The sequence below is a fragment of the Hyperoodon ampullatus genome (assembly GCF_949752795.1).
Source record: "Hyperoodon ampullatus genome assembly, chromosome: 19".
NCBI classification, from domain to species: domain Eukaryota; kingdom Metazoa; phylum Chordata; class Mammalia; order Artiodactyla; family Ziphiidae; genus Hyperoodon; species Hyperoodon ampullatus.
The window spans coordinates 6,801,994-6,811,709 of NC_136932.1; the positions used below are offsets into that span (position 1 = coordinate 6,801,994).

The 9,716-nt window shown below is 40.9% G+C and overlaps 1 pseudogene across 1 annotated transcript; it reads left to right on the forward strand.

Moving 5' to 3' along the window:
* The first annotated feature begins 4,536 nt into the window (after window positions 1–4,536).
* LOC307068188 (3-hydroxyisobutyrate dehydrogenase, mitochondrial-like) lies at window positions 4,537–7,113 on the forward strand (annotated as a pseudogene). The gene has a single exon. The product of its transcript is annotated as a 3-hydroxyisobutyrate dehydrogenase, mitochondrial-like (transcript).
* Window positions 7,114–9,716: the final 2,603 nt, after the last annotated feature.

Consider the following 9,716-nt stretch of genomic DNA (forward strand, 5'->3'; position numbering starts at 1 on the left):
TCCAGGAAGATCCCACATGCCGCGGAGCGGCTGCGCCCGTGAGCCATGGCCGCTGAGCCTGAGCCTCCGGAGCCTTTGCTCCGCAACAGGAGAGGCCACAACAGTGAGAGGCCCGCGTACTGGGAAAAAAAAAAAAAAAAAAAGGCCCAGTAAAAGAAAAGTGATAGTATCTAAAGCAAGGATGGAACCCTATGTATTATCACTATTTACCTGAGCAGTAATTGTTTGCACATAAAGGGCACAGATTTATTTGGAAAAATAACCCCAAGGTTCACCTTCTGATTTACTGCTTAGGAATTTACAAAGCAATGTTCTGTTAAAATTATAGCATTTAAAAATCTTTCAGACATAAAAACAACACATTCCAGCTAAGAGTTAGAAGAACCATTATATTGCAATGGTGGGTAGGTTTTTAAAACACACTGTTGATTTCAGAACAGTTTTATAAAACTACCATGATGCCTTCTCAGACTCACCTAAAATTTATTTATTTATTTATTTATTTATTTAATTTATTTTATTTTTCATTTTTGGCTGTGTTGGGTCTTCGTTGCTGCGCACGGGCTTTCTCTAGTTGCAGTGAACGGGGGCTACTCTTCCTTGCGGTGCACGGGCTTCTCACTGCAGTGGCCTCTCCTGTTGCGAAGCCCGGGCTCTAGGCACGCGGGGTTCAGTAGTTGTGGCACACGGGCTCAGTAGTTGTGGCACGCAGGCTCTAGAGCGCAGGCTCAGTAGTTGTGGCGCACAGGCTTAGTTACTCTGCGGCATGTGGGATCTTCCCGGACCAGGGCTCGAACCCATGTCCCCTGCATTGGCAGGCGGATTCTTAACCACTGCACCACCAGGGAAGCCCTCATCTAAGAATTTTTAATTCATTTGGCAGAAACTCTCTGGGATTAACCAGATTGTGACAGCAACAGTACTTTCATGTACACAAAGGGGACTAAAACGGAATCTTGCTCTAACACTGTGGAAGTGGTATAAGGCAGGGATATCTTGAATCCCATCCAAAACTATCTGGCTACTGATTTGCATGATTTTCCTAAGAACTGTGTTATAGTCAGGGTACGGTGAATTAGACCTTGATTTTATTGAATACCAGAGACCACGCAAGTGTGTTAGGAAACAAAAATCCCTTCTCTGTTAGTTATAGTTGTCTGATCGCATAACACAGAGCTATTTATGGGACAAGTTAGTTAGCCAACAATGAGGTGTGGGGTGGGTGCCAGTTACCTATTTTAGATTTGTGCAATGCTGTAGAACACTTGAGCAGTGTACGATTTACGGCTTTTGAGCATTAAGGCTGGGATCACTGTAAGATTACCCAGGACATCAAATTTCATGGCTGAGGGTTTACTAGGAGAAAGAATGGGATAAAAGAGCTGTCTCCAGAAATAATCCCACATTACAATCAAATATGTGGAAGACATTTAATTGTACAATATAATTTCTAATCAAATGACTCATAACATATCCCAAGATTTTGGAAAATTGGAAGAGATACCAAAGCATGTTTTTTGGGCAAAAGGTAAAGGGATGGATGGGATGGATGAAGGTGCTTTGGCAAGAATGATCAAGGAATGAAGAAAAGAATTCAGAGAGTATTAATCTCTTTTAGTGGTAAGGAATTGGAAAGAAGCAGGACCTCGCCATAGCTCCCGTAAAGAATATGTAAATGATACCAACAGATACAAAAATTATCTTGCATCCTGCATTCATTAACCGAATTGACCCAAGAGACAGAGGGAAGACTGTGGGAAAATGTTTATCTTCCAAGAGACTCCTCAGTCTACCCAAATACAATAGTATTCTGTTCACTCCCTATCATCTCGGTCTGCTTTATTTTTCTTGGTATCATTTATCACTTCCTGACATTTATCACATATTTGTTTGGTGACTTCCCACTAGGGTGAAATCACCACGAACATAATGACTTCATTTTGGTTTTTGCTCTTTCTCTTGGCCTAAAACGGTGCCCCGCACATAGCATTCAGTAAATTTTTTGTTGTTGCATAAATAAATGTATATACACAATTTAGTCAAATCTATCGGCTCTTTTCAAAGTCATCATGGAACAAGATATCAGTATGAAATACCAAGTCAAGAAAATGATACAGATTTTATAATTTGGGTGAGTCAATGGTCTATCTGTCCCTTAATCACATATGGCACAATTTATAATTTTAAAATAATTAAGTAATTTTTGGCTGCATTGGGTCTTCGTTGCTACGTGTGGGCTTTCTTTTTACTTGCAGCGAGCGGGAGCTACTCTTTGTTGCAGTACGCAGGCTTCTCATTGCGGTGGCTTCTCTTGTTGCAGAGCATGGGCTTCAGTAGTTGTGGCACATGGACTCAGTAGTTGTGGCACATAGGCTCAGTAGTTGTGGCTCACGGGTTCTAGAGAGCAGGCTCAGTAGTCGTGGTGCATGGGCTTAGCTGTTCCACAGCATATGGGGGGCTTGAAACTGTGTCCCCTGCACTGGCAGGCGGATTCTTAACCACTGCGCCACCAGGGAAGCCCACAATTTGTAATTTTCCCTTTTAGTTTTTGTTAATTTGTTTTTGTCTGTTTCCCCACTGAATAAGAACAGTAAGTGAGGGAGCACGTTTATTCACCACTGTACCTCCAGTACCTATTATGGTGGCATGCCATGTAAGTATAACTTTATACTTAAATATTGGCTGAGTGAATAAATACACACCAAATATTTGGTAAATGTTTCATATGTTCTGCTGTCTGAGCATAATTCCAGGAGTCTATTATTGTTTTAAGAAAGAAATACTATGGTGATATGCCACATAGGTAGGAGTTATTATATAAACGTCACACTGTTTTGTCAAGTTTTATATTAGTTCTTAGTTTTTATAAAAGAGTAGAATGCTAACCTCTTAGAAGTTTTCAGAATATTTTTTATGGTTCTAAATATGAACATGCCATAATAGTTACTTTCTAAAATGTCATTTGAAGGATAATAGCGGGTAAATATAAGGTGGTAACCACCTTATTTTGATAAATACAGTATAATTTCACTACAAAAAATGCTTTGATAGAGCTGGAAAGTAGATTTTGCCTACCCATGGTCAAAAATGTAAAATAAAAATACACTGAACAGTACAGAATCATTTTTATTTGACTTTTAAACTAAGAGTTATATACACATGGAATATGAGATGACCTACTGAGATTATCATGCAACGATTTAAAAGATGCAGTTTAGAAAAAAACTACTTCCCCCCACCGACTGTATCAATAAAACCTAGAATCTAAGTAGTGCTTTTCTTCATACACGTCGAAACTTCACGCGTGTCCTACACACATTATTAGGCAAAGCCTACACCTGGTAGCCGCTGACTCCCCGTCCCTTCCCACTAGTACTCATCCAGCCGCGCCACACATGCAGTGAACGCGCGTCTGTTCTCAGTACACGCTCTCTTCTGCTTATTTACGGGCACCTCCATCTTCAATGCGTGATGTTCTGACAAGGGAAGTGGTTTTTATCTTTGGTAAATCATCACAGGGGCTTCTTTAAAGACTGGGAAATGGATTCACAGTCTTATTTTTAGCCAAAGATGAGAACTATTTGAGCTTTGTTAGTTGCATTCTTACTGTTCATAAGCGTTCCAAACAACCCAAAACAACCTTGGACTTTCTGAAAGCAGAAGGTATCTACATTGACCTCATATACCTGGATATATCCTAGGAGTCCCAAATAAAGCAGACCCTCAGGCATTGGAAAAAAAGGGTTTCAAAGTCTAATAGCTCATAATGTTACAGGCTTATTGAAAACCGCAGAAATGAGTACCTGTTAAATAAATGATATGAGTGGGTGAGAGTTAACGATCATTTTGTCCCAATAATAAATACCTTTGTATTAGATGCTTTCCCCTTTTACAAGTAAAATATAAACCTTTGTTAAAAAAAAAAAGAACTCATTCTCTCTGAAGACTTCTATAATGTTGTGGCTAAAGTAATGTTATTGTTAACCTGTCAAGGAGGAAATGCAGAGGACAGGACAACACAAGGTTCCCAAAGCATACCTGCCACCCGCAAGAATGAATTCTAGCTTGCGGTGGGAGTAGGGGGTTTCAAATGTGTACAGGGATTTGGTCTGCTGGATTCATGTATATAATTTAGAGCATTTTATAATTCCTATTCTCCATCCCATCACCACTGCCAGAGACTCTAAAATGGGGTTCAAGTTCTGGAGATAATGGCAAACTCACCTAAACAGAGCTTTAGAAAATATTTAGCCTCTTAAACCTCTCTGGGCCTCAGTTTCTTTATTTGTAAAATGGGAGTAATTCTTATGTCTCTCGGGGTTGCTTTAAGAATGAGTTAACATGGGTAAATGCTGAAAATGGTGCCTGGCTCATAGTAAATGCTCAATCTTATTCTGACTTCCTAAAGAATATATATTTTTGGCGCACGCGGCCCCACGCCGCAGCCAATCCCGCCTGCCACACCACGCACCCTAGCAGTCAGTGGGTGAGCTGGGAGCCGTGGAGGTCACCGTGGGGAGGCAGGGCGGGGGCAGCATGGCAGCCTCCTTACGGCTCCGTGGAGCCGCCTCCGGCCTCCGGTACTGGAGCCGCCGGCAGCAACCGGCAGTGGCCAGCCTTGCAGCGGTGTGTTCTAGGTCAATGGCTTCTAAGACCCCAGGTGGATTCATTGGAGTAGGCAACATGGGGAATCCAATGGCAAAAGAGCTCATGAAACATGGCTATCCACTCATTATTTATGATGTGTTCCCTGATGCATGCAAAGAGTTTCTAGATGCAGGTGAACAGGTAGTGTCTTCCCCAGCAGATGTAGCTGAAAAAGCTGACTGAATTATTACAATGTTGCCCACCAGCATCAATGCAATAGAAGCTTATTCTGGAGCAAATGGAATTCTAAAAAAAGTGAAGAAGGGCTCACTATTAATAGATTCCAGTACTACTGATCCTATGGTTTCAAAAGAATTGGCCCCAGAAGTTGAGAAAATGGGAGCAGTTTTCATGGATGCCCCTGTTTCTGGTGGTGTGGGAGCTGCTCGGTCTGGGAACCTCACGTTTACGGTGGGAGGAGTCGAAGAAGAATTTGCTGCTGCCCAAGAGCTTTGGGGGTGCGTGGGCTCCCATGTGGTGCCTTGTGGAGCCGCCCGGACTGGGCAGGCTGCGAAGATCTGCAACAACTTGCTGTTAGCTATTAGTATGATTGGAACTGCTGAAGCTATGAATCTGGGAATCAGGTAAGGGCTTGACCCAAACTCTTGGCTAAAATCCTAAATATGAGCTCAGGATGATGTTGGTCAAGTGACACCTATAATCCTGTACCTGGGGTGATGGATGGAGTTCCCTCAGCAGATAACTATCAGGGTGGATTCGGAACAACACTCATGGCTAAGGATCTGGGATTACCACAAGACTCTGTTACCAGCGCGAAGAGCCCAATCCTTCTGGGCAGTCAGGCCCATCAGATCTACAGGATGATGCATGCGAATGGCTACTCCAAAGGAGATTTCTCATCCGTGTTCCAGTTTCTACGAGAGGAGGACACGTTCTGAGTTTGCCCTTTGGCTGTGGACACTGTTGGGAACCAAACTCTATCTTGGAGCCTCTTATAGCTCACTCCACAAGTAAATGGGCTTAATCAAAGGTCACCTGTCTGCTTTGGTTTGTCCAGTTCACAATAAACCCTGGGATTTTTCACCCATTTTTAACTGCTTATTCTTTTTATCTATTTAGCAAACACATATTATCTGATTTTTTTTTTTTTTTTGCGGTACGCGGGCCTCTCACTGTTGTGGCCTCTCCCGTGTGGAGCACAGGCTCCGGACGCACAGGCTCAGCGGCCATGGCTCACGGGTCCAGCCGCTCCGCAGCATGTGGGATCCTCCCGGACCGGGGCACGAACCCGTGTCCCCTGCATCGGCAGGCGGACTCTCAACCATTGCGCCACCAGGGAAGCCCTGATTTTTTTTTTTTTTTTTCCTGCAAGCCACTGATGGTCTCTGCTAGCTAGCTGATTGACCTTTTTCAAAAGTTTGATTCCTGAGCATTATTAGCTAAACCATTGCCTATTTCAATCAGGATATTATTTACTCCACTTTACAAATAAAACCAAATTTTTTTTTCCACAGGATAAAACCTCTCCTGGAGGAAAGAAAAGAAATCGGTGTGAGGAAAGGAGTTAGAGAAAGGGGAAGCAGAGTGAATTACTCCCTGCGTCCCTCAGAAAGTCTGTCCTGTTAACCCAGTGGTGGTATTCTTGCATTCTGGGGCTACCGGTTTATTTTCCAGGACTTGATAAAGCAAGAGAACTCCCTGCTGCACGCTGTGTGATTTGGACTCTGTTACATTACCTTGGTGTGCCCCTCTTGTAACAACTCCCAATACTCAGCAAACTTATTTTTTATATTTTTGTTTCCTTGTACATTCTTATTACATATTTTTTGACTTCAAAAGAATGACATCTTTAGAACTGTTTCAGAGCCTACAATGATATGTGCTTTAGATAATCATTATATTATCCTAAATATAACCATATTATTTTGAATTCAAATAAATTTCTATGCTGATAAATATATATATATATATATATATATATATTTTTTTTTTTTTTTTTTTTGGGCCACACAGTGCAGCTTGTGGGATCTTAGTTCCCCAACCAGGGACTAAACGCCGGGCCCTCAGCAGTTAGAGTGCAGAGTTCTAACCACCAGACCACCAGGGAATTCCCTAACTTTTACAACCTTAAACTTACAAAGGTGGCTTCCTTCTCCCCACCTCCAATTTTAACTCACTTCAATTAAGTACCTTCCCAAAGTCAATCTTCCACAAAGAGCTCTTGCTATCTTTCTCCTTAACCAATATCCTGCACATAAACTTTACCTTCCTGTTAAAAGCTGGTATTCCCATTTCTTAATCAATTTCACTGGCACCAGGACTCCCACAGGTGAGACCTGATGGAGGCTGGTGGAAAGGCACTGGGAAGACTGTTCCCTCGCCTCTGAACGAGGGAATTAAGAATTGTGAAAGGTGGTGTAAGGAAAGCAAGGCTGCCATAAGTATACTGAACTCCAAAAAAACACATCCATTCTGATGTGCTCTTCTGGCAGCCAGGAGCTAAGCCTTTTCCTATTCTTTCCAAGGATGCACCTGACTCCAACTAATTAAAGTATGAATTATTAGCAACAAATATTTTGATTCATCTAATAAATTCCAAAAATAAGAATGAAAACTGATTTAAAATAACATTTATTAGTGTTAGTATCCACCATCCAGATTTATCATTTAATATCATTTACTGAACACTTGCTATATTATTTTATAACAATGAGTACTTTTATGAGTCTACCATTTAACCCTCACAAAAACCCTACGAGGTAGCCCTATTATTATTCCCACTTTATAGATGAGGAAATGGAGGCTCAGCAAATTAAACAGGATTGTAAAATGGTGTAACAATTTTGGAAAACCATCTGAAGGTTCTTCAAAAGGTTAAACATGGAGTTACTCTATGATCCAACAGCTCCATACCTAGGTATATGCTTAAGAGAACTGAAAATATATGTCCACAAAAACCTGTACACAAATGTTCGTTAGCAGTATTATTCATAAGAGCCAAAAGGTAGAAACAACCCAAATGTCCATCAACGGATGAATGGATAATATGGACATGAATGGAAAAATAAAATAGATTAAATGGAATATTATTTAGCCATAAAAAAGGCGTGAAGTACTGATACATGCTACAGTATGGATAAACCTTGGAAACATGATGCTAAGTGAAAGAAGCCAGATATAAAAGGCCGCATGTTGTAAATTCCATTTATAGAAGATTCCCAGAACAGGCATAGGCAAACCCACAGAAACAAAGCAGACAGGTGGCTGCCAAGGGCTAGGGGATGGGCAGTGACTTTTAATGGGGATGGGTTTCTTTTGGGGGTAAAATATTTGTCCCAGGTCCCACACTGCTGAGGGGTACCATCTGGGCTGGATCTGGGCACCCTGGCCCCAGTCTGTACTCTACACCGCACCATGCTGCCTTTGTCTTGAGGACTTGTGGTGGTCGTTTGTCATGTTATGTTTTGTACTTTTCTGCATGTTTGTTATATGTCATAACTTAAAGAAAGAAAATGAATAAGAAATTAGAATTAGAAACCTAATGTTGCGGGGCTCTGATTTGAGCAAAGGCTTGGGCTAGTTGGCAGATGAAACAGAAGATGTGTAAACAATGCTTCTGATCTGAAAAGAAATCTGATCTGGCAAGGAACCAGGATTCAAAACTGTTAATCATATCAGCACCATTTAATGACTAAAGGACTTTGGATGGAACAAAAGAAGCAAGTTCTCTGGTTGTGTTTTCTGCTTTACTGGCAATACATCTCTTCAGTGGTGGTGATTACGTAGCAGTAGGAACTTGGAGGGACAGAAAAATATTAAATAGTAGCAATAAAGGATTCAGATTCTGCTCATTTTAAAATTGGCCTAACATCAAGTAAGGTTAGAGTAAAACTATCCCATCTAGAAGTAGGTCAACACTGGAGCCATCTGCTCTTTAAAAGAAAATTTCTAAACACTAAGCCATCAGGAAGGCAAGTCTCTAATAAAATCAGATTATTAAACAGATGGGAAGCGAACAGAAAGAAGAAAAGTATTTGGCTCACAAAGAAACAAACAAGGAAAAATTTGCCAGGCGACGTAGAGATGATAATATTCTGGGAAGACAATCAGTCATAAATCTTTACATCACAGCGAAATCGTTACATATTACTTCGGGAAAAAGGAAGGGAGAGGGAGAGGGAGGGGGAAGGTCTCCCTCATGACATACTGGCTCGCAGCGTGAGTGCGTGTGCATCATCATTATCTCTGTTGCAATCTATTAAGCAACTTGAACTACCCACTTGGGAAGAAGCTACATCAATAACATCCTTCAGAGAACAAAAAACATTTACTGTAGCCCACAAACAATGACCATCTGCATTACAGAAAAGTAAGAAATGATCTGAGGCTGCCATGTAGCCCCATGTCAGCCTCAGAATTTCAAATGAAAGGTTTTTATTTTTAAATTTTTTTATTTTTTAGGCCGTGCCTCGCGGCATGCAACATTAGTTCCTTGAACAGGGATCGCATCCGAGTCCCCTGCAGCGGACGCGTGGAGTCTTAACCACTGGACCGCCAGGGAAGTCCCTCTAATGAAGGTTTATATCTGTACCCATTTATACTGTTAAGACCAACTCATCTTAGACTGTGTCTCTTAAAAAGATCGAATCCCACAGTTCAGGAAATAGAAATTCCTCAGCTATTACAATATACTGAGTTTCTGTACCATTCAGATGAAAGATAATCCCTTCCCTTCTGTTCTGAAGTTTTGTTTAAAAGGCAATTTATTAATAAAGCTACACACGTTGCTATTATTTTCCTCATTAAGAGTTCACAGCTTCCCTCTTATCACTGAGAATTATAGTATTAAATTTCCACTTAGCAAAATTTGCTTTGAAGAGCACCTAGCACTAGGTCAACTCCTAGGAACAACAGTTAGACAGTATTAAACACAATAATGAGAAACTAGAAATAACCTAAATGTCCAAAATAAGAGACTGGTTAAACTATAACATATTAATCTGATGGAATACTGTGCAATAATTAAATGAAATATAAAGGCTATGTTGAAATATAAGGCCATAGATATTTTCTAAAAGTTTAAATAAAGGAATATTAAATGAAAAGTG